The 20,933-nt window shown below is 46.8% G+C and overlaps 1 protein-coding gene and 1 pseudogene across 1 annotated transcript in view; one reads left to right on the top strand and one right to left on the bottom strand.

Moving 5' to 3' along the window:
- LOC115276855 overlaps positions 1–14,615 on the bottom strand; it is a 31,938-nt pseudogene extending 17,323 nt beyond the window's left edge.
- The window catches only part of DAPK1 (death associated protein kinase 1), a 470,647-nt gene that overhangs the window by 338,091 nt on the left and 111,623 nt on the right, over positions 1–20,933 (top strand).

Below are 20,933 nucleotides of genomic sequence, written 5' to 3'. Positions count from 1 at the left end.
TGCTCAGAGCTCATGATCTGGACAGGTGGGGCAGCAGAAGGTCCAGCTGGCTGGTCACACTCACAGAACAGCACCAGGAGCTGGACCCCAGGGGCTCCGCACTGCCCTCTGAGACCACACACCGCCAGGGTGCCCAGCTTGGTCCTTGTTCTTTTTCCTGGAGTGGGTGAGACAGCTTCCCACACTCACCTGCTCACTGAGAAGTTTTTCCTGAATTGGTTTTTACTCTGGTGAAATATGCATGACCAAACTGACCCCTTTCACCATAGTGCATTCACATTGTTTGCAATCTCACCACCATCCATCTCCAGAACATTCCTCATCTCAAACTGAACTCTGTCCCCATGAAACCCTAACACCCCAGTCTCCTTTCCTCTCAGCCCCTCAATTTTGACTGTGATGAGGATAATATTTTTGGAAGGTATATGTCCACTTTTTATTCACATTCATATATGCAACCCGCTCTTGTTTCACCAGAAACATCCATTACCTTGGGAAGTGTGGTAAAGGAGAAATGAAAATAAAGCTCAAATGTTCAGGATTTACCTTGCAAATCCAGATTTTTGAGCTCCTGGCTTTCCTTAATAAGCCAAGCTTTTTAGACAGATACACTGTCCTTCCAAATGCCAGATGCTCAGGAGAGGCTGGGTGGCACCTAGGACACCCTGACTCACAATCACCTTGTCTTCCACTGTGCGTGTTTTCAAGAGAGAAGGAATCCACAAGCAGCATGGTGACTGCGTTAAAAAATGTTTCCGTGGCTGTCGTGGACGAGGAATGCAGGTTTCTATGTAACATGGAAGGAAGGACAGAAATGGAAGTTCAGGTGCGAATCTGAGCACTCTTATGAATTAAAACAGTCTCTTCTCATTCTCCACCCCTGAGAAGTGGGGACCCGGACCCTGTGGCAGAGAGGCTCAGATGTAGAAGAGCCCAGGGTGCTAGTGAGGCTGCGTCCCAAGCGAGAAGAGCCCACAGAGGATCTCAGCCCCTCAAACCAGATGGAGAATGGCGCAGACCCCCACAGCCTGATTCATAGTGTTGTCAATTCAACAAGCATTAAAATGAGTCAGCATAGGAGAAAATTCGACGTGCCTGAAAATTCTGAAGCTTAATTATGAATAAAAAACATCTGACTTGATAGATGTTTTCCAGATTTGAAAAAAAATCTTGAAAATACATATGTAATTACCCATAATGACTTATGAAGCTGAAGGTTTTCTAACTACTAATAACGATAATATTGACCAATTGTTTCTGTCGTTCATGGTGGTGGGAAGATTGAATTTTCTTTCCATTCCTGCTAAAACATGATATTTTAATAGCTACTATATAATAAAACAATGTTGTAGAAAAGTATTCCAAGGTATGCCAACAGTTATTAAAAAATTCATATTTTTCTAGGAAAAGTTCTCAGGATGCTTAGTCTTCCTGAATGTGGCAAACGGGAACTTGTGGATGGAGCAGTGAGGGTCAAGGCTCGTGGCTGGGAGATTAAGGCTTTAGGCCCAGAAAATCCTTTCTCTGATGAAAAAACACACACATTAACAGCAAAATGTAACTCCTGCCACAGACATTTCCAGAGGCGCCCATGACAGGGACTAAGCACTACTTAAAATCCCCTTCCCGGGGCTCCTCCCTGGCCCTCCTCCTCAAGGGTGTCAGCAGGGATTTTTGCTCCAGCCCCAGAAGTGGCCCGTGTCTGGAAACTGCTGAGTCCCAGGCCTGACGGTGTTGAGGCTCCAGCTTCTCAGCACATGTGACCTTTGGTTGCAAAGAGGAAGTCTGCTCTTACCCTCAGGTGGCCCCCCAAAGCAAGGTACAATCCTTGAAAGTAGCCCCCAGAGCCAGTTTTTCAGGAACTGTTGACTTGAGCCTGGCAGCCCACCTGGGTGAGCAGACACATGGGTGACCCTGTCTCTGTTCCCTGTTGTGAGCCTGGGGCTGGTGCTCACGACAGTTGCTCAGCCAAGGTCTGGAGACAATGCATCTAATACCCTTGCTCCTAATAAACAGCTTGGTTCAGTTAAGTCCTCAACTCCAAAGTCTGAACAAGACTATGGTGCCATCCCACATATGGATTCAAACTGGGGGGAAATGAAAAAAAAAAGAGAAAAAGTCAAACAAAAAATTTAATTTTTCTTCCGATGATACCACTTTAGATGTTTCCGTAGAGTAACAAATATCAAATTCTTGCAAAGTGCAATGGATCCTGTTTTCTATCTCAGCCTTGTTGGGAGCCCAGCTGCTCTGCATACTCCAAACACACTGGGTCATCGTGCATATTCCCCTGCAACCTTTTCTCTTACCTGGTTATTCGTACGCTTCCTCTTGATGGGTTTTGTTTGTTTTTAAGAAACTGTGGTAAGAGAGACGTACCTCAAAATTATTCGTTTTAGTCACATTTACTGCAGGGTGCAGGGGCACCAGACTGCCCACCATCACCACCAGCCTTCTCCAGAACTCTTCTCATCTTGCAAGCTGGAAATCTTTCACTCCTCTCAAAGGCATCCACTTTCAGCCTCAATCTCCCAACCTCCCTGCAGCTTTACAGCCTGGCTGCCATCTAGCAGCTATTTACGCAGGTACAGCCAGGCTGGCCCTTTATGTTTGAGGGGTTCTTCCAGGGTCACAGCATCCAGATTTAGTGAGAACCTCATGGACTCTGGACACTGAAGAGACTGAGTATGATTTTCATTTGAGGGAATCCAGTAGTAGTAATTATACCAGTTTCTGCTAAGTGTCCACCAGAATTCCCTCTGACTGCTTTTCAGAGACATGTAATCCAGATTTCTGAACAAAGCAGAACCCACAGAAGTCCGTCACCGCTCCATAAAGGCTTTGGGTCTCTTTAAAGCAAGAGAGAGAAGCTGTGGCCATTCACTAGAATGTAGACATGCAAAAAGAACATCCACTCTTCTAAGGAAAGAGGCCCTGAAAAGTAGACCCCTGCCATTTGTCTTCTATTGAGGGCTGACCAATGGGGGGCACTGGAGAGTCTGTGGGAATAGAAGGCTCACATGTTTTCTCCCCACTTCATTCCCTTCTGCTTCTCTGATTCCAGTTGTGGGTCTGTGACTCTAGACTCAGGAGCGGCTCCACCCCTGGGCTCCAGATTTCTCAGGGAAAGATTTCTTCCCATTCATTTCTGCTCCAGTGGAGGCAATGGCTTCCTTCTGTCCCAGTCTCCAGATGCATCACTGTTTCTCGGTGTTCCTGTGAATTTTGCCCATGACTCAGCCCTTCCATTAATGTCCCCACCAGGACCCTGACTGATGTGGATGAAGCAATACCACTCTGGTAAGTGACATAGATTTTTGTTGAAGGGAAAAATAAGTGCACACAGGAGCTGTCCTTGGCGTTCCGTGCCGCTGAGTGTCTTCGAATCCCCTCGAGGGGTTTACGTTGCTCTAGGAGCAAGTCTCAGTTTGGGGCCTGAAGTCCTCAGCATCTCTTCCATCCCTGCTAATCTCCCCTGTTGAGAAAGCGAGACTGAGGAGGAGCTGCACGTACTGGATGTCAACTACATGATTGGCTGTTGACACAATATTTCTGTCAATGGCACCAGTATTGCTTTTCCATTATGAGATGGATATTAATCCACTTTTCAAATCAATGTCTTTTAGTAAATGAAAATAATGAATCCATTTAAGAATATTATATACAGTAATGGGGAGACCTGTGAGGTTAGCTGGACAACACTTTTTGGGTCTCCTGCACTGGGACCTAGTGGATCCCCGGGAGTGGTGCTCTGGACCCACTGCCCCATTACTAGTGAGCCTGCCTGTTGCTCCTCCATCGTCCTGAGGGCAGAGCTAGTCTGCCTCAGGGCTGGGACTTGGGTAGTGAGAGGCAGGGCTCCATGGCGGAGGGACCTGATGAGCTGAGATACAGCTGCAGTTAGTAGCTTAGTTTGCAGAGAATAATAACACACATGGCAGGGTCCTGAACAATTGACCAGTTCACCTGGGCTGCTTTGACTTTCACAGTCGGTCATCCAAACACAAAATTAAGCCCTTGTGTAGGAACAAAGATTTCAGACTGAGGACATGGACAATGGGAATATTAAGGCAGGAAGGAGAAAAGGCAAGAACAGTTATTCTTAAGTGAAAATGTCTCTCTGGTTATAAAAGTCAGACACTGGCAAATAGAAATTAAGAAAACAAAATGACTCAACCCACAGTGGCAACGTGGGCCACACTGCAGTTTGCTTGTCTGCAGACTGTTAGTCCAAGTCTGGCGGAGACTCTAGGGTTTCCCGAGAATGGGTCCGTCCACTCCATGTGCCGTCAAACCTGTGTCCTGGACAAACTGTCAGGCATGGACTTGTCTCAAGGGCCGCATGGCCTCCGGCTTCCTGCAAGCAGACCAGATTTGCCAATGAAAAGGATCCTGCACCAACTGATTTTCTGTCGGAAGGATACAAGATCAGGACAGACTTGTGTACAGTATTGTGAAAATACTACATGATTTCAGGTGGAGACATTAAAATCATAGAAGGAAACATTAATTTTGCTCACTGTTGGCCAGTGGCCTGATGGAGAAGCCACCATTGCACCCTGGGCAGAAGACACTCCCTCCCATGCGCTCCTCTCTGGGGACAGCAGGCAGCAGTCCTTGCAGAGCTTCTCCTGGACACCAGCTGCTCTCTGTTCTGAGTATTTCCTTCCGCCTGCATCCCCACATGCATCAGTGTGACACTTTCCTGACCACAGAGCGCGGATGTGTGTGGCAGCCAGACAGTGTGGGGAAGACACCAGGGACCTTGAGACAATGGTGCAGACCAGGGATCCAGGATCCACACAAACCACCTGGTCCTGCATCCGGGCTGGTAGCTCAATCCCTAACCCCCAGCATTTTCAGTAGGTGACAGAGCAAAGGGTCAAGTGTCTGAGGCAATCCAACTACCGGCTGTCAGAGTGATATAAATGTGCCCACGTGGGCATCTCTCCAAGGAAAAGATCGAAGTCTTGACCATTCTAGGGCTGTGGTCTTGGAGGGAGCTGAACATGATCTTGCAGATACTCAGAGAGTCACTGTGCGGTGACAATGGTGCTGTGTCTGAAAACAGACCTCTTTTGGAGGCCTCAGCTGCCCCAAGGAGCCTGTCCCATCCATGAGCAGTGCCCCTGGGAGGCCCACATGGCACCTCAGATTTGTGGCATGGCCTACTTTTAGGAGGACTCCCTTAAAACTGTTTTACGAGGGTCAAAATGTGATTGGTAAGCAGGGAGCTCAAGGACTAGGGACTCCATATGCTGGTGCCTCCAGTGAGGCCCCCTCAGTCCAAGACACGCTTGCCCCTCAGAGATAGGAGGAGACCCCTTACAGAGCCCGCAGACAGAGCTCCGGGCTCTTCCCCAGCCTCAGGCAGGTCGGTGTTTAACTGCACCTGGGTCATGTCACACCAGGGACAGTTTGGAAGGAGACCCTCTCTACCCCTCACAGCAGACTGCCCACCAATGCATTAAGTAACACTGGCCCCTGTGGAATTTCCATCCCTCCATCCTTACCTGGGCCTCCATAGGACTGCCTGGCTCTGGTCCTCAGGTCTGGGGCTGAATTCCACCTCGGAGATAGACTAGGGGTGGCCCTAGCCCAAGGCCACATACTCCAATGCATCCCTGAAAAGTCATTTCTGCCGCAGGACAAAATTCCACACATGGGAGTGGAGGCAGCCTGGCTCTGAGCTCTCTCCTGGTCTATTGGACTCTGGGTAAGGAGTTGGGGGAGAGGGTGTGAAACGCAGAGCCTGAGCCCCTCGGTCCAGTGCATTCACTGCCCTCCTCCCCACTCAGCAGCCTCAGGCAGGAATGGGAATCCAGTGTGGCTCCCAATTGCCCTCAAGGGGCCCAAACAGAAACCTTGTCCAGTGAGGTCTCATGAAGCATGAATTTTGGCAGCAAATCCAGTTTTTCTCCTCCCTCCCTAGCCCGTATACTCAGCACTGTCAGACACTGGGCTTCAGCCCCTGCCTTTGTCAGATGCACGGTATGCCTCTGACCCCGGGTTACTTCTCTCTGACGTGGGTTTATCACACACACTCGCAAAGTTGGGGTAATCAGTCTTTGTGCAGCACCTGAACCCAGGTCAGCAGCCTCCCCAGGAGACCCGCGGCATCTCTGTGCTGACTGCAGTTGGGGCGGCTGCTGGGTCCAAAGTGCACATCCTCCTGGCAGAGTCTTCTGTCACTGAGCCCTGAGGCCCACAGGTCCCTAAGCAGTGGCTGAAGGACACTGGCACACACGGTGACATTGTGGATAGTCCTGCCACTCTGAGCCACATTTTATCAAGGATCTTCTCATACATTCTTTGATTTGGGTAAAACCGGCCAGAAGGAATATGAATGGAGACACTACTTCTGAGGGGTAAGGATTGAGCCACAAACAACACTTCACCCTCCCCAGGAACCATGTGTAACTTGATGTGTGGCTGGTTCTGGGTAACTCCTGGACTTCTGGGGCATAATCTTCATAGTCCTGAGGACCTATGAAACTTCCAGATAACAAATCCAAATAGATTTCCTTGTCTCTCATTCTCTTCTTTGTCTCTCTGTCTCCAATCTCATTGTCGCTGTGTGTGTGTGTGTGTGTGTGTGTGTGTGTCTGTGTGTGACACAGTTATACAAGTTCTCTCCATTCTCACTTAGCCTTGTGTTCAGACCTGAGTACGTTTAACCCACAGCAGGAAGCTGGCTCCCTCTGGGGGGAAGGGCAGAAATTGTGAGGGAACTTGACCTTGAACCAGAAACTCTGGGCTGGTCCATATACAGTCTAGAACCTAATCTTTAAATCTGGAAAACTACTGTGTTCACAGAAGGTGTAACCCATCCTCCATTGATCACTCAAATCAAAATTACAGAAGATATAGAAAAAGGTGTATGAAAATACCTTACGCAGATGTCATCATTAAGCACTGACTGAAGAACCAGTTGCATCAGGAACTGCCAGCTGTGTGACACGGGCAGCCCACTTGGCCGCTCCAGGTTGCAGTAAAAAGGTGGAGAAAATACCCTGTAGAACCTAAGTACATGTTACAAATGACCCAGAGTTTTGTGAGTGGTGGTGTACAGTTTAATATTTACTGCGATTTCCACAAATGCAGCTGTTTATTCATTGCTGGAAGAATGTATACATTTAGACGACCATTAGGTCTTACCCCACCCCCGAACCCCCGTTTGTAAATTCAAGGCAGCAAGCTGCCACAAGTCTGCATGGCATCCCAGAGCTCCAGGATGCCTGGACATCCGTAGGCGCTGCTTAGAGACTGTGCACAGTCACCATATCTGCCAAATTCGCTACATGTCCTCATGCCCTGGGCCCCAGCATTATATACTGAAACACTTTATAAATCACTCTTGATATTTTCTTTGATGTCTTTGTTATATTACAGGCACAGCATTCCATTCACATTTAACATAATCTGTGCAGGTCCTTGTCATCTGAGAACTCCTCCCCCTGCCAGTGCTCTTTGGAGCATCAGATTGTCTTTATTCTGGTTTCTCCCTCAGCCTCAAATCTCAGTAAGTCCAGACACAAGACCCTTCAGGGCAGGGAAGGGGCTGGGGAACCCTGCCAGTACCTCCGCTGATTTATGGCCCAAGTCAGTGCAGAGGCTGAAGACCTTCTGTTGTGACACAGTCACTCATCCGAGTGCTGCCCACCAGGTTGGAAGAAGTGGGGCTCTCCCTGGATGTCTCCCTGATGCCATGTAGAGCTGCAGATAAGCCCTAACCCCTGACGCAAATCTGCCTCCCCTCGCTCTAATTTAACCTTCAATGTCAGCCTTTTCCCCTCCCTTTATTTACTTTTTTCTTTGATTGTTTATTTATTTTTGAGAGAGAGAGAGAACAGGAATGGCAGAAGGGACAGAGAGAGGGTGACTAAGAATCAGAAGCTAACTCCAGGCTCGGATCTGTCAACACAGAGCCTGACTTGGGGCTCGAACCTATGAACTGTGATATCATGACCTGAACTGAGATCCAATGCTTAACCTATTGAGCCACCCAGGCGCTCCTCCCCTTCACTTTAAGTCAGCTCCCGCCATCCCCTCTCCTGCACAGGAAGCATCTGAACTATAGTCACCGTGTCCTGTGTGCATCACCATCCATTAAGAGTATCTCACCAAGTGGAATAGAACATTCTCTACCTATTTTATGACACACAGCTTACATGCTGATTCTACGGAGGGCACAAGTGTCCTCTTTTCCTGTGGACAGGAGGCTGAAAATCTGCTTCTGACCGAAATCCAACTACTAGGTTGGGGACACTGTGCAATTCATTGGCTTCTGGCCCTTTCCTGTTGTGAGTGCTGTTAATCTTGGCACCTTGACTTTGGCCACCACATCTGTCCTGGGTGCAGGATTGAGGGGATCCCCTATGCCTGAGCCCCTCAGGCCCTTGAATTCTGAAGACCCTAGGTCATGGTAACCATGGCACACTGCTGCAGCTTCAGCGAGCTTCTGGAAGCCTCCCTGACCCAAGTCTAGCTTGCTCCTGGGCAGCTGAGGGAGGTCATGTCTGTGCCCTGCCCTGTGCTGTACCCCTCGGACCTCAGCTCCCTGGTTCAAATTCCTTGCAAGGCAGTCCTGGTCAGGGGCTGCTCAGTCCAAAGGGAGAGAAACTTAGAAAACACAACGTTCTGAAAACTCTGAAGATGCACTTTGGAACTTTTCACAAGTTTTAAAAAATATATATAACTCTGAAAAGTATACAAGTCTAATATCTGCTGAATCATCCACACATAGGCCAGGTCTTCCCACTTTCCCTCATATTAGCACCTGCACATGTCCTCAAATCTTGGGCTGAACTCCCGGGATGGTGTGGACAGCAGGCTGAGGGAGCTTGTCACGGTGAAACAAGATGATTGTCAGAAGGAGTCGTTTCTAGGGGATGTTCAGAGTCTGACTGTGGCAGACTGCATGTTCCAAAGACAAACCCAACCTTGTCTTTATCCTGCACAAGCCTCAGCTCAGTGGCCTTGCCTCTCCCTATAACAAGGTGGGGTCCTCGCCCGTCCCCAGGTCCCTGGGCTGTGCTAGTGCCAGGGTTCAAATACAGCGCAGGAGTAGAGTCTCATCCAGGACCAAGGTCAGGTCATAGGAGCCTGAAACTCCTCCTGGGCATCCTGGCGCCTGCCTTTGTGACTTGCTGTCAGAGCAGCATTCAAGCTGTGGGAACCAAAGCAACCTGGAGGCCTGCACAGGTGCTCTGGTCAGCAGCCAGGCTGAAGGCCCCACCCACACCCGCATCTAGGACACCGCACCAGTGCGCCTGCGTGGACGCCAGCCCAGAGGAACCCAAAGAAGAGTGCAGCTCCTGGAGAGACTTCCGAGGAAAACTACACCCCTGAGCCCAGGCGGAATCAGGAGAGATGGTTTTGTGGAGCTGCTAGGATCCTAGGAGTGTGTTCTACAGTCAGGGTAACCAGTCTCTCTACTGCTTCCCCAGTGGTGCCCTCATGTCCTAAAAACCCGAGTGGACCAGCCTCATCTCCGCACACCCCCGCCTCACACTCATCCCACCTTCCCTACATGCACTCTCTCTTTTCTCTGGGGTTCTGAGCCCGAGTCACTGCTCAGACACCCCCGTTTTTTCCTGTGCCACTGACCGGCTCCTCTGGGTTCACATCAGGCATCTCTTCCTCCTGCTTTTCTCAGCTACCTCCTCCCCCTCCCAGCACCTGCTCCTCCTGGCACTTGGGGATGTGTCTTCCACCAGGTGATGGCTGAGACCCAGCAGGTGCTGCATCAGTTCCGGTTCTTCAAATTCAGATCCTCACGGGGAGAAGGGATTCAGCTCGGGAGTCCCCACGTCCTCTGTGACTGCACCTGACAGTACTGTCAGGAAGCCCACAGAATTTCCCTCCAAACACCACATTTGTCAATTTAGGTCAAACAGTTGGAAATGTAAGTACCTAGCTGGGAAGTCTCACAGAGGGTGCTTCCACCATGACATGTTGTCCTGGAACAGGAGGACTTGTCTCAAGGTGTGGAGGCCTTGTGGGCTTAGCCCTGCTGTCTTCCACCTCGTGTGCTCACGAGAGGTTATGAGGTCTGTTAATTACATGCTTACATCTTCTCCTCATGCTTCCTGAGTGGGAACATGAGCATTTATACACACAGAGAACTATGTGCATCTTTAGCCTGAGGACAATAGGAAAAACCTGTTCTTTTAATAAATTCCGGGATTGAGTAGCTGGGTCTCAGATGATCACTTTGGATGTCTTTACCTGTCTCCCACCTCTGAGGTCCCAGCTCTGTTTTTCAAGCTGGTCTCATGACTGGGGCTTGCTACAAACCTCTGTGGACACAAGACACACATTCCTACAATCCACTGTGTCTGGTTCTTCCTCACCCTCAAAGTGGTTACACGATCTTCTCTGCAGGTAGGGAAGATACACCTGAAACTGCAGTGACATCTGTCCTGTAGCTCAGGTGGATTGTAACCATCTGGGGTCAAATGGGCCATGATATTTAGGGCACTAATTCTACCTCGGAAATACTATGTATGTGTGTTCACTTACCTAATTGTGTACTTTTTCCTTATTAAAATAATTAACCTTCTTTCCTTACAGATCATTGGTCACATTTTGCTCTATGCAAGGGTTGAGACAGACACCTCCTAAGGGCAGCTCCCATGACATGGGCATATTTACAACTACGTGAGCCAGACACCACCCAGCATTCTCCTAGTGGACCACTGGCACAGTTATGTCCCTAGAGCCCAATGACATTTTTTACTCTCACAATTTAGTGTGTGCAAAACTTACCCACTTCCACTTTGAAATGATGTTATTTTTAAGAGTAAACTACACACATCACTTTAAAAACATGAAATGTTACATGTCATTGCACAAATTCCTATAAGGCTGTTAACAGCTATAAAGAGAGGTGGGAACATTACCAGTATAAAGTGTCACAGGATCCATTCACAACTTGGCTCTTCAGACATTCAAGTTTTATTCCACACTGTAAGTTCTGGTCAGTGTTAAGATAAAACCCTCTTCTGCATACTCTGTCCCCAGTCAAGGCTTTCTTTATTCCATTGTCCCACACGGTAGCAAAGCTGGCCGAGGAGGTGATACCACAGTGGTTGTCCTGGTCTTTGGCCATCAGTGTTTAGCCATCTATGCCCCAGGCTTCTCCCCAGCTGAAAGAAGTCAGGGTTTTCCATTTGGCTCAAACAATCAAACACATTTGTCTTTAGGAACAATAGCACCTGATACCGAGCAGTGCACCAGAGGCCACGACAGATTCAGGAAGATTCAGGAGAGGCTGTTTTTGTCCATCACTGAGTTCTAACCCTGCACAGCATTCTATCCAAAACCTTAACACAGACTGAAAATGGAGACACAGAAAGAAGAAACTCTTGGGACCAGATGTATTTCAGTTTCATAGCATCACCAGTTTAGAAGGACAGTGGTACCAAAACTACATCAGGACCCTAACAAGCTTGAGACACTATCTTACTGTTGCCATCACATGAATATGTCTATTTACCCCAAGAGGGGTTCTGGGTTTCTTGGATTTTACAAGTGTGCTCAGGGGTTTGAGAATCTACATCTAAACACAGATTCCAAAAAGGATTTCCTTTTCAATTTTAAAGGTAGGTATTTTTGGCTTTTGTACTGTTTTTGACAATCCAATAGTTTTTGTTATCCCACTCTGGTCCCTCAGAGCCATAGCCAACGATTAGACGCCAGGATGTAGGATTCATGCCTGCAGTTTGGATCATAATAAATGCCGGGAGAGTAACATTCAGTGATGGAGTGAGGATTCCCATGTGATGTATGTATTCCCATGTATGATAATAACTCAGCCTATCAACTGTGTAAGGGAGGCATGTCAAAATTCAGTGAAATGACCTATTTCCAGATATGACATAAAAAGCCAGATCTTTTGGGTGGGTGGTGTGCCTGGGTGGCTCAGTTGGTTCAGCATCTGACTCTTGGTTTTGGCTCAGGTCATGATCTCACAGTTTGTCAGTGCAGAGCCGGTTTGGGCTTCTCTCTCTCCCTCTCTATGCCCTTCCTCTGTTCATGTGCATATGTGCATGCACTTTTTTTCTCTCTCTCCCTCAAAATACGTTAAACTTTGAAAAGAATGAAAATATTTTTTGAGCTAGGTGAGAAACTTATGCCCTCATCGAATATCAGCCAAAAACAAAGTGGCACAATCTCTTTTGTAAATAACTAGTCATGAGCCATTAAAGATCACTCATGGAAACCTACTTTTAGGATATCAGCTTAAGGAAACAGCACAGAACGCTCAGTTACTTGAATGAAACTGTTCAAAAAATTTTAATTTTAGTAGTAGGATGATATGAAATACTTGAAAGTTCTAATAACTCCAAAATCATGTGGCAAATTATGTAGCCTTTCACATATATTTATGAAGTGATTAACACCATGAGGATGTGTCCCCAGTCATTACAAAATATTAGGCACAAATATTACATGTACACAATAAGCGATTGTGTTACATCCATACCCCCCATAATTCTACATGAAATTCAACATACCAAAGAGTCAATCTTGGTGTATGAGATAGTGGTCTTTCCACTTTTCTGCCTAAATTTCTACATAAACAAATGCTTACCTTGGTCATAGAACTGGAAGGTATCCAGGCTTGCAGCTATAACAGCAGAGACAGGACCTATAAGTGTCACTGACCTCACAAGTTTATACTCCATCTTACGGATTGTCAAGAACCCATTTATGTCGGCAGCAGAATTTTCTGGGCTGTATTTGCAAGATTGGAGCTTTCAAAGTTAAAGGGGTAGAGACTTGATTACATCTATGTCCTGGGAAACATGAGCCCAAGACAGTTTGCAGATACAAACGCCACAATCTAAATTGTGAAAATTAAAGATGGCATCTCTTTTCCCTGAATGTGTTCAAGTTTATAACAAGATAAAGAGCTCCATTTCCATTTGCACGATATGGATAGGATTCCTCTGAGTCCAGGCCTCCATTCTGCTTAACACACTGGAAGGCACCATCCATATTGCTACCACTGCAGCCCCCGTTGCCTTCAGACCAAGCACAGTCCAGCGGGTTCTGCTCACTCAGTGAAGCAAGTTTGTGAGTTTTCCTGCACATCTGTCCTTCGATGACACCTGTTGCACTAAAAGCCCAGTCAGAAGCCCACTGACCCTGAAACCAAATTAAAAAGCTCTCATTATACCAAATAGCAATATTTGACAACAGCACACACATCTCAAAGTCTTTTAAAATATAGTGAATTACACATTGTTTCTCAGTCGGCCATAGTAAGGACACTGATTCCTTTGCCTTGACTCTTGAGAGGGACCTGATGAATATTGTCCCACCTGATTCTTTACAAGTTATGTAGCCTTTCTTTCTCTAATTCACAGATGAGGGGATCTCAGCAAAGAGAAGAGCTTGGAACACTTTCCCTTTGTGGATCTTCTGGATTTGAAGACCATTTATCACCTGCCTGAATACTTCACTGTGATGGAAAAGGAAGTAGATGTTGACAAGTTTGAGATTACCTTGGCAAAGTACTCAGGAGAGGAAGCACAAATGTTTAGCAATCCATGCCACACTCACCATGCCACCAAAGCCATCCATTGCCACCGAGAAGCTGTTTCCCTTGACTGTATTCCTGATTGTGCTGTTCAATCATTTTCATACGCTTCTTCCACACTGCTCTCCTCCGATCTTCTTCATTCTAGAGGGAAGATACAATCACACATCTTTATTTCTATTTAAAACCTACTCACCTGCACCAAATGGATGTGCTCACAGAGAGAGGAGGAGAAACCACGGCCAGGGGCGACCTGATGCTTCTGGGAGCTGCTCTCCAGCAACCACACAGCAGGTCATATGCCCACACCGTGTGCAGTCATGGTACCCTGCTTATTGCCTTGGTAAGTGCAGCCTCAAGATGTTACTCCCTGCTATGAACTCCCACCAGCATGGAATGCCCTCTGCAGTGGTCCCTCTGTGCAGCTTGAGTGTTCCCAACCACCTTATATTGTTTCCCAGGTGTTGCCTTCCACTGGCACCATTGGTCCTCTAAGCTCTGATTGAGTTGTGGAGCAGTTGAGGCTCCTCCCCGGCAAAGGGCAGCCTGGAAGATGAAGGACGCATGTTTCAAAAACTTAGGAAGGGGAAAGAAATGAGATTCTGATTAGAACAATCCATTTAAAAGGCCATCCTCCTTTCTTTTAAGATGTTAGAGCCCTGTGGCAGGGTACAAAGATTGCATTCATCCCTAATGTTTACAGAGGGCTGTGGAAGATGTGGGATGTGCAAGGGGCCTGACACCCTGCTCTCTGCCTTGGAAACGGACCACCAATTTTTAAGGCATATGGACAAGCAGCCATGACTCAGCGAGCTCCACAACCTGGTTTAGGGAGATGTTCCTTCAGCATCTGGTGGGACCAGGCCAGGGACACTACCTCCAGGAAGCCCCGAATCCCAAATCTTAAGGTGGTGGTGGCCAAGCTCGTTCCCATTTGACCCTCCACTCAGGTCCGTTCCCGGGTCTCACTTATGACAGGTATAGCTACATGGGCATGGTCCCAAGTACAGGGCTGCAGGTCCGCTGGGTTGGCAAGTGGGTCCAAGGCTGTTGGTGTAAGGCCCATGATTCCGCTGGACCACCCAGTCTGGACCACTGTCCTCAAGATGATTGACTCAGCTGGTCTGGGGTGGGGCCTCTTGATACTGTTCCCAACATTCCTAGGGTAAGTAGTATCTGCCCAGTGGCCCTGGACTTTTGGGGAAGTGGGGATGGGAAGTGGGAGAGGGCAAGCCTACTGAATGGAAGCAGGACCCAAAAGGGAGAAGGGAGGGCCCAGCTCATCCCTGGAACCCAGATCTACCAATTACCGAGACTGCAGGGATGGGCAGGTGGTTCATGAGAAGAAGCACACCAGGAGCCCAGATTGATTTTGAGCATCAGCCTGCATGTCCTTTAGTCCCAGAGTTTTGGGTTACAATCTCCTGGAGAGCTGAGAACAGGATAATCTAGTCTAGTGGTTCCTATTTATTCCAGGAAAGGTAGGCCAGAGGAAGGAACACAGACGCCACAGGGGGAGGAGTTATTACTATCTCAGGATGGGATGCCCCTGGGTTTTGGAAAAATCTGGAGTGGACTGGAAATCTCCAAAACTCTGGATGTGATGGGAATGACCTAAATCCTTGTACAGAAGGAGACAGAGGAGCATGGTGTCCAGGGATGTAATGGTGTTTTGTAATGTTCCTCTCTTATCCTTTCACAGATATGTTACTATTCCTTCTCAAGCTTATCTCAAAACAGGTAGAAACAAGTTACATAAAAACAAAACAAAACTGGATTAAAAAATGGAGGAAAAGCAGAATACAGGAATTGCATTTACTTCCCCATTCTCTGTATGGATATTAAGTTTCTCAGTGTCCAATGTCCTTTCCTTGAGATTTAGTGTCACAAGTTTAAGATAAATAGCTATTTCGAGCAAGAAAGTATTTATCAGGACTGTGAATTTTCCCTCCGATGACTGGTCTTGCTCTCTTTAGAAACAGGATTCCATGCATCTAAACAGTGGGTCAGTGCCTCCTCTGGACCCACTTCAGTGAGACACCTCACACATTATCTCCAGCACTTCTTTGCTCTGGGAGAGGAGAGGTCAAAGGGATTCTGTACATGGGTTGGAGTCAGGCCTGGGCCAGCACGGCCGTTCTACAGTTCTTCTGGTGTGGGGCCCTGGCAGGCTCCCCAACATCCTCAGCCTCAGTTTTCTCAGTGAGCACATGGGGCAAGAATTAGATTTTCCTCAGAGGATTCTTGTGAAGATTAAATGAGATAATACCTGTCAGGCAGGAGCATAGAGTAGTGTTAACAACACTGCTTCCTTGTGATGGCTGTTGAACAGAAATCCACAGGCCCCAAATAGTGTTACTTAGATTAAGGGGCCAAGTCAGGAAACCAAGACTTAATACCTAACCCAAGTGCAGGTTCAACCCCAAGCAAGGAAACCAGAAAGAGTCAACCTGGAATTTCCTGGTCCACTCTGGGGCACTTACTGAGAGCCTTTCTGCTCCCCTTAACTGGGCCACCTTGTCCAAACAATGCATCCTTGCTAATACATTCCTGTCTTCTTTTTATGCTTTTCCCCAACTTTTCAAGCCTATCTTTTGGTTAGCTCAGGAGACTTTCCTTCTATATACTAGATGAGATGCTGCCTGACTCTTAAATTCTCTAATAAATCCAAGTAATTCTCAATTTTTTTTCGTGAATTTTGATTTAGTGCCAGGGACCAGATCTGGAGCAAACCTCTGGCAACTACCCAGCAAGGAGAAACACAGGTGTGGTACCCGCAAACCTTAGGGTCATGGTCTTCTCCCACTTTCCCAGCGCTGTGGGGAAGCTCCTCTGGGTCGGGGCTCCATTCTAGTTGTCTCTGTCTTTACCCTGGAGCTCCTGATCCCATTGACCTTCCATTACACATCAGGTCAGCTTCTGCTACAGATGGTGATGTCAGGAGCCCAGTCGTGCTGGTGTGTATGCCTGGACCCCTAGTGAGCTGACAGAAGGGTTGCCCTGAGTCAACTCCTACCTTTCATGCCACATCCTCAGCAAGAGGTTCCCAAGGGGATGGAAGGTGAGTCTTACTAGTGACAGGACACAGTGCTGCTGATATATGAAAGTACATGTTTGTTTGTCTTGTTTTGTGTAAATAAAGGATGTTGCTAGCCAGATATTGGAGGTCAAAAAGTCACAAAAATATATTGGCATGAGTTCAGCATTTAAAGGCTGTTAGAGGGCCCACCACCTGAAGAAGTCTCCTGTGATATGAAACAAGTTACATGGGCACTCGGTCACCTGGCAGCATCAAGAAAATTTTCATGCCACTAGATACCCTGTGAAACACCACACAGTCCCCAACCCTTTGGTATCTCCTTTTTAGGTATTAGTTCAGCTCCTAGAAACCCAAACATTTAGCTAGCTGGATATATGCAGAGTCAACTGCAATCCTGTCTAGCACACTTGCTTCTTTAAGTCTAAGAATTGTAATCCCAGGTGGTGGACATATCTAGAAAGGGAAAAGAATGGTTAGAAAATAATCTAGAATTACAGTGGCCATTACAGGAAAAGATCAAGTTAGACCAGACTGTTCTTTTAAAGAGTATGCATGAAAGTCAGGGGACCCAATCTACATAAACAGAATGGAGTGCCTACTTTAAAACGTATGCAGAAGATTCCTAAAGCCTTCAGTATTCCAGAATAGTTGCATTGAAAGATCCCTTACAAAAGGCCTCTGAACAGTTAGAAGCGGGAGAGGTGCTTCAGACCGAAGGCTGTAAGACTGACTTCTCTTCTCCCCCTCTCGCCCTCCTTTCCCTGGGCTCTCCATCTGCTACTTTCCTGTCCCAGGTGACTTTCTACCTGAGGAGACGCTCACCATTTTACAGGACACCACCTGAGGTTACAGGTGATCCTCCTGAGATGACTTTTGTCCTTGGTCAAGGACTGAACTGAGGCCCACAGTAAAACATTTTGTAAACCTGGGCAGGGTTCCCAAGAGCTTGTTTGAGTGCTTCATTTGCTTGTTTCATTTTTAAATCAATTCCTCCTGAGCCTACATGAGAGAGGGAAATAAAAATTCACATTATCCCTTCCTTTCCAAGTCCAGACCCATTGGTTATGGATCTTTCTTTTCCTGGGAAGAACTATTTCCTTCCTGCCCCTCTGTTTTCATGCCCTAAGGGGAGGCTTGGCTTTCCACATCCTTGGCTCTGTCTTTGGTGATCTTTGGGGGTGGCGCTAGAGCTTATAAAAGTAGTAAGGCTTAGGGGTGCCTGAATGGCTCAAATGGTTAAGCATCCGACTTCGGCTCAGGTCATCATCTCACGATTTGTGGGTTTGAGCCCTGTGTCAGACGCTGTGCTGACAGCTAGCCCAGAGCCTGGAGCCTGCTTCAGATTCTTTGTCTCCCACTCTCTCTGACGCTCCCTTGTTCACGCTGTCTCTTTCTCTCTCCCCAACTTGTGCGCTCTATCTCCAAAATAAAAAAAATAATATTTCAATTTAAAAAAAGAAACGTAATTTTCTCCTGAAATAAGTATGGTTTGAAGAGAAAACATAAAATAAAATCAGGACAGAGAACCATTAAAGGAGTGTAAACAAATTATTTTAAATATGGGATCAAGCTGCCTACGTTTAAAATAAATTGAGTAAAAACTAAGTTAAGATATCAAAATTCAGAGCACCAGGATGGCTCAGTGGGTTAAGTGACCTGCTCTTGATTTTGGCTCAGGTCATGATCTCAGGATGGTTTGATCCAGTCCCAGTGTCAGGCTCTAGGGTGAGTGTGAGTCCTGCTTGGGATTCTCTGTTCTTCTGCCCCTCCCCACCCGCTTGAGCACGCATGCCTGCAGGCTCCCTCAAAATAAATACATATCAAAATTAATCCTTGCAAAATTGAAATTTAGTTTTCTCTCTGTTGAAAAGACAAAGAGTCCTGCTTTTAATAAGGTTGTCTAGGGGCACCCGGGTGGCTCACTCAGTTAAGTATCCTACTTCGGCTCAGGTCATGATCTCGCAGTCTGTGTTCAAGCCCCACATTGGGCCTTGGGCTGACAGGTCAGAGTCTGGAGCCTGCTTCAGATGCTGTCGCCATCTCTTTCTGCCCCTGCCCCATTTACGTTCCGTCCCTCTCTCAAAAATAAACATTAAATTATTTTTTTAATTTAATAAGTTTGCCTAACTTTCATAAGTGCTTTATAGCCTCTTCTGGATGGAAATACTCTAAAAGATTTGTTACACTAATAGGCTGATTACATATACAAATCATACTCATACTGACTATATACATAAATAATACTAAGCCTTTAGATTATATCTGTAAAATTGTGTCACTTGTAGCTAAATTCAATTCTGCTTCTGCAAAAATAGTCCCCCGTTGCCAGAATTTGGCCAACCGGCTGTCCTCGTGACATCCACACAGCTTCTGAACAACAACAACAAAAGTTTTAACCGAGACGAATAACGGTGGCAAATTCAATAAACACTGTGGAAAGTCCAGCACAGCAGCTTGGTTCTTCCCAGCTCCCTGACAAACGTCCTTTTTCAGTTGTTTCCCCCAGATGACTCAAATTAGGAACAGACAATGGTGTAGAGACTGCCATACAATTGTAACAGGTGCAACAGGATCTCACTGAACTGCCACTGAGGACGGGTGATCCACAGGTTCTTGTTATTGTTACACTCATTTCCAGACGGGTTAGAACCTGTCCTTGTCACAGGGCTAATGCTTTCACAGTGACCAAACAACCAGCCAAAATGTGTCCCACATGGGGTGCACTTCCTCCTCTCTCCAGTGAGCAAGGCACCCGCCTCACTGGGCAAACCCTAGGAGCCTTAACAAGAACCTTACAAACGTCATGGGATCCTGTCAGCACACACCTTGTACAGACCCTTGCTGTCTCCGGCTGGGGTCTAGCTGCTGTCAGTCTAATGTCTGACGCTCACACCTGTCATCAACAGGATAAAGAAGACTTCTTGCAATTGAACTCAAAGGAATCTGCCAGTCACTGTCAGAGCAGGTGACAGTTTATTGTAAACCTCATCAGAGGAAGACAGGCCTCCCACCTGTAAAGGGGACCTCACCGAGGGCTCCCAACATTGAGGCTTCTGTGGAACTCAAGAATGCTGGAGACATCCACGTCAGATCCCCAGGGAAGACAAGGGGCAGCTAAGAGGGTCCACTGCTTCCGCTAAGGGCAGTGGACTCATACTTCACACTTTCACTGACCATAAGCAATTCTCTCTCCTGAGTCTCCTTCCCTCTGCTTTGTCATTGATTGGCATTGAAGAATGGGGCCCTCTTCCTGTGTCTCCCAGGCCATGGCTAAGGGAAGGTAAGTAACCTCTTTTATTCCAGGCTAGGGAAGTATCTAGCCACCCCCTACTCTGAACAAACAAAATAAGACATCTCATAGGTCGACTCCCCTGAATTCTCATTGTTTAGTTAGAAAGGACCTACACGGAGTCTTTCCCCATTCAGGATTCATGCCTTTGGACAGGCACATCCCCATTTTCAGGGTTTAGGATCAATGAAAGAGGCTGGGATCAAAAAGTTCTCCTTAATTTTAATATTATTTCAAAATCTGCTGCTGAAGCCATAGTGGGAAAAGAGAAGGAAAAACTCTTCTCTACCCTCAAGACTTCAAGCTGCACTAAGAATTACAGTTCTAGGAAACAAATTATTAGGAGAAAAAATCCAAAATTTTATTGCCTGTGTTCAGAAGCCTAATTATAAAATAGGGAACTAAAGAAATTGACCAAGACAGGCAGCTTTTATACTTTTCATATAGACAATGAATCTATGAGGAATTGACTAGACAAAGAAAACTGAACTCCGGGAGCTTCAATTAGTAAGGAATTCTGAACGGAATTTGGGCTGAGAAGAAAGTTAGAAAAAATTAAATGGGTTGTGACTACAGCCTCCAGGGCTCAGAGTTTCCCATCTCTGGTGACAAGAATGTCTCTATCTCCTGGTGCAGGGAGGCCCCCTTCCACAGGGCGAGTTCTTTCCAGACGCCCTGAGTGCCCTTCTGCACCTGAGTATCTTTTATTTATCATAATCAGTATGCCGAAGTGGCATATTTTAAGGCCGCCTGCCCTTGGCTCCTATAACCCTACATCCAAACACAACCATATTGGAGGTTAGTACTTTAGCATTGAATAGTGGGTGGTACAGAATTCAAGGCAAAAACATGAATTTATATGGGAGAAAGGTGCTTCTTTATTTTCTCAAGCACTGAGTGAAATTGGCCTTCCCTTCAAGTGTGTTTGTCACCAACTGACTGGGGTAGTATTTGTAGTAGCCACAACTTTGTGAGAAATCAGATACTTACTATGCATTTCAGATGGTCCACCTAACTTATAAAATGATAAATGCTTTTCAGCACTTCCAAGTTAC

The sequence above is a fragment of the Suricata suricatta genome, chromosome 13 (assembly GCF_006229205.1).
Source record: "Suricata suricatta isolate VVHF042 chromosome 13, meerkat_22Aug2017_6uvM2_HiC, whole genome shotgun sequence".
NCBI classification, from domain to species: domain Eukaryota; kingdom Metazoa; phylum Chordata; class Mammalia; order Carnivora; family Herpestidae; genus Suricata; species Suricata suricatta.
The sequence above is the reverse complement of the archived record's forward strand: the minus strand, read 5'-3'. Positions and strand labels throughout refer to the sequence as shown.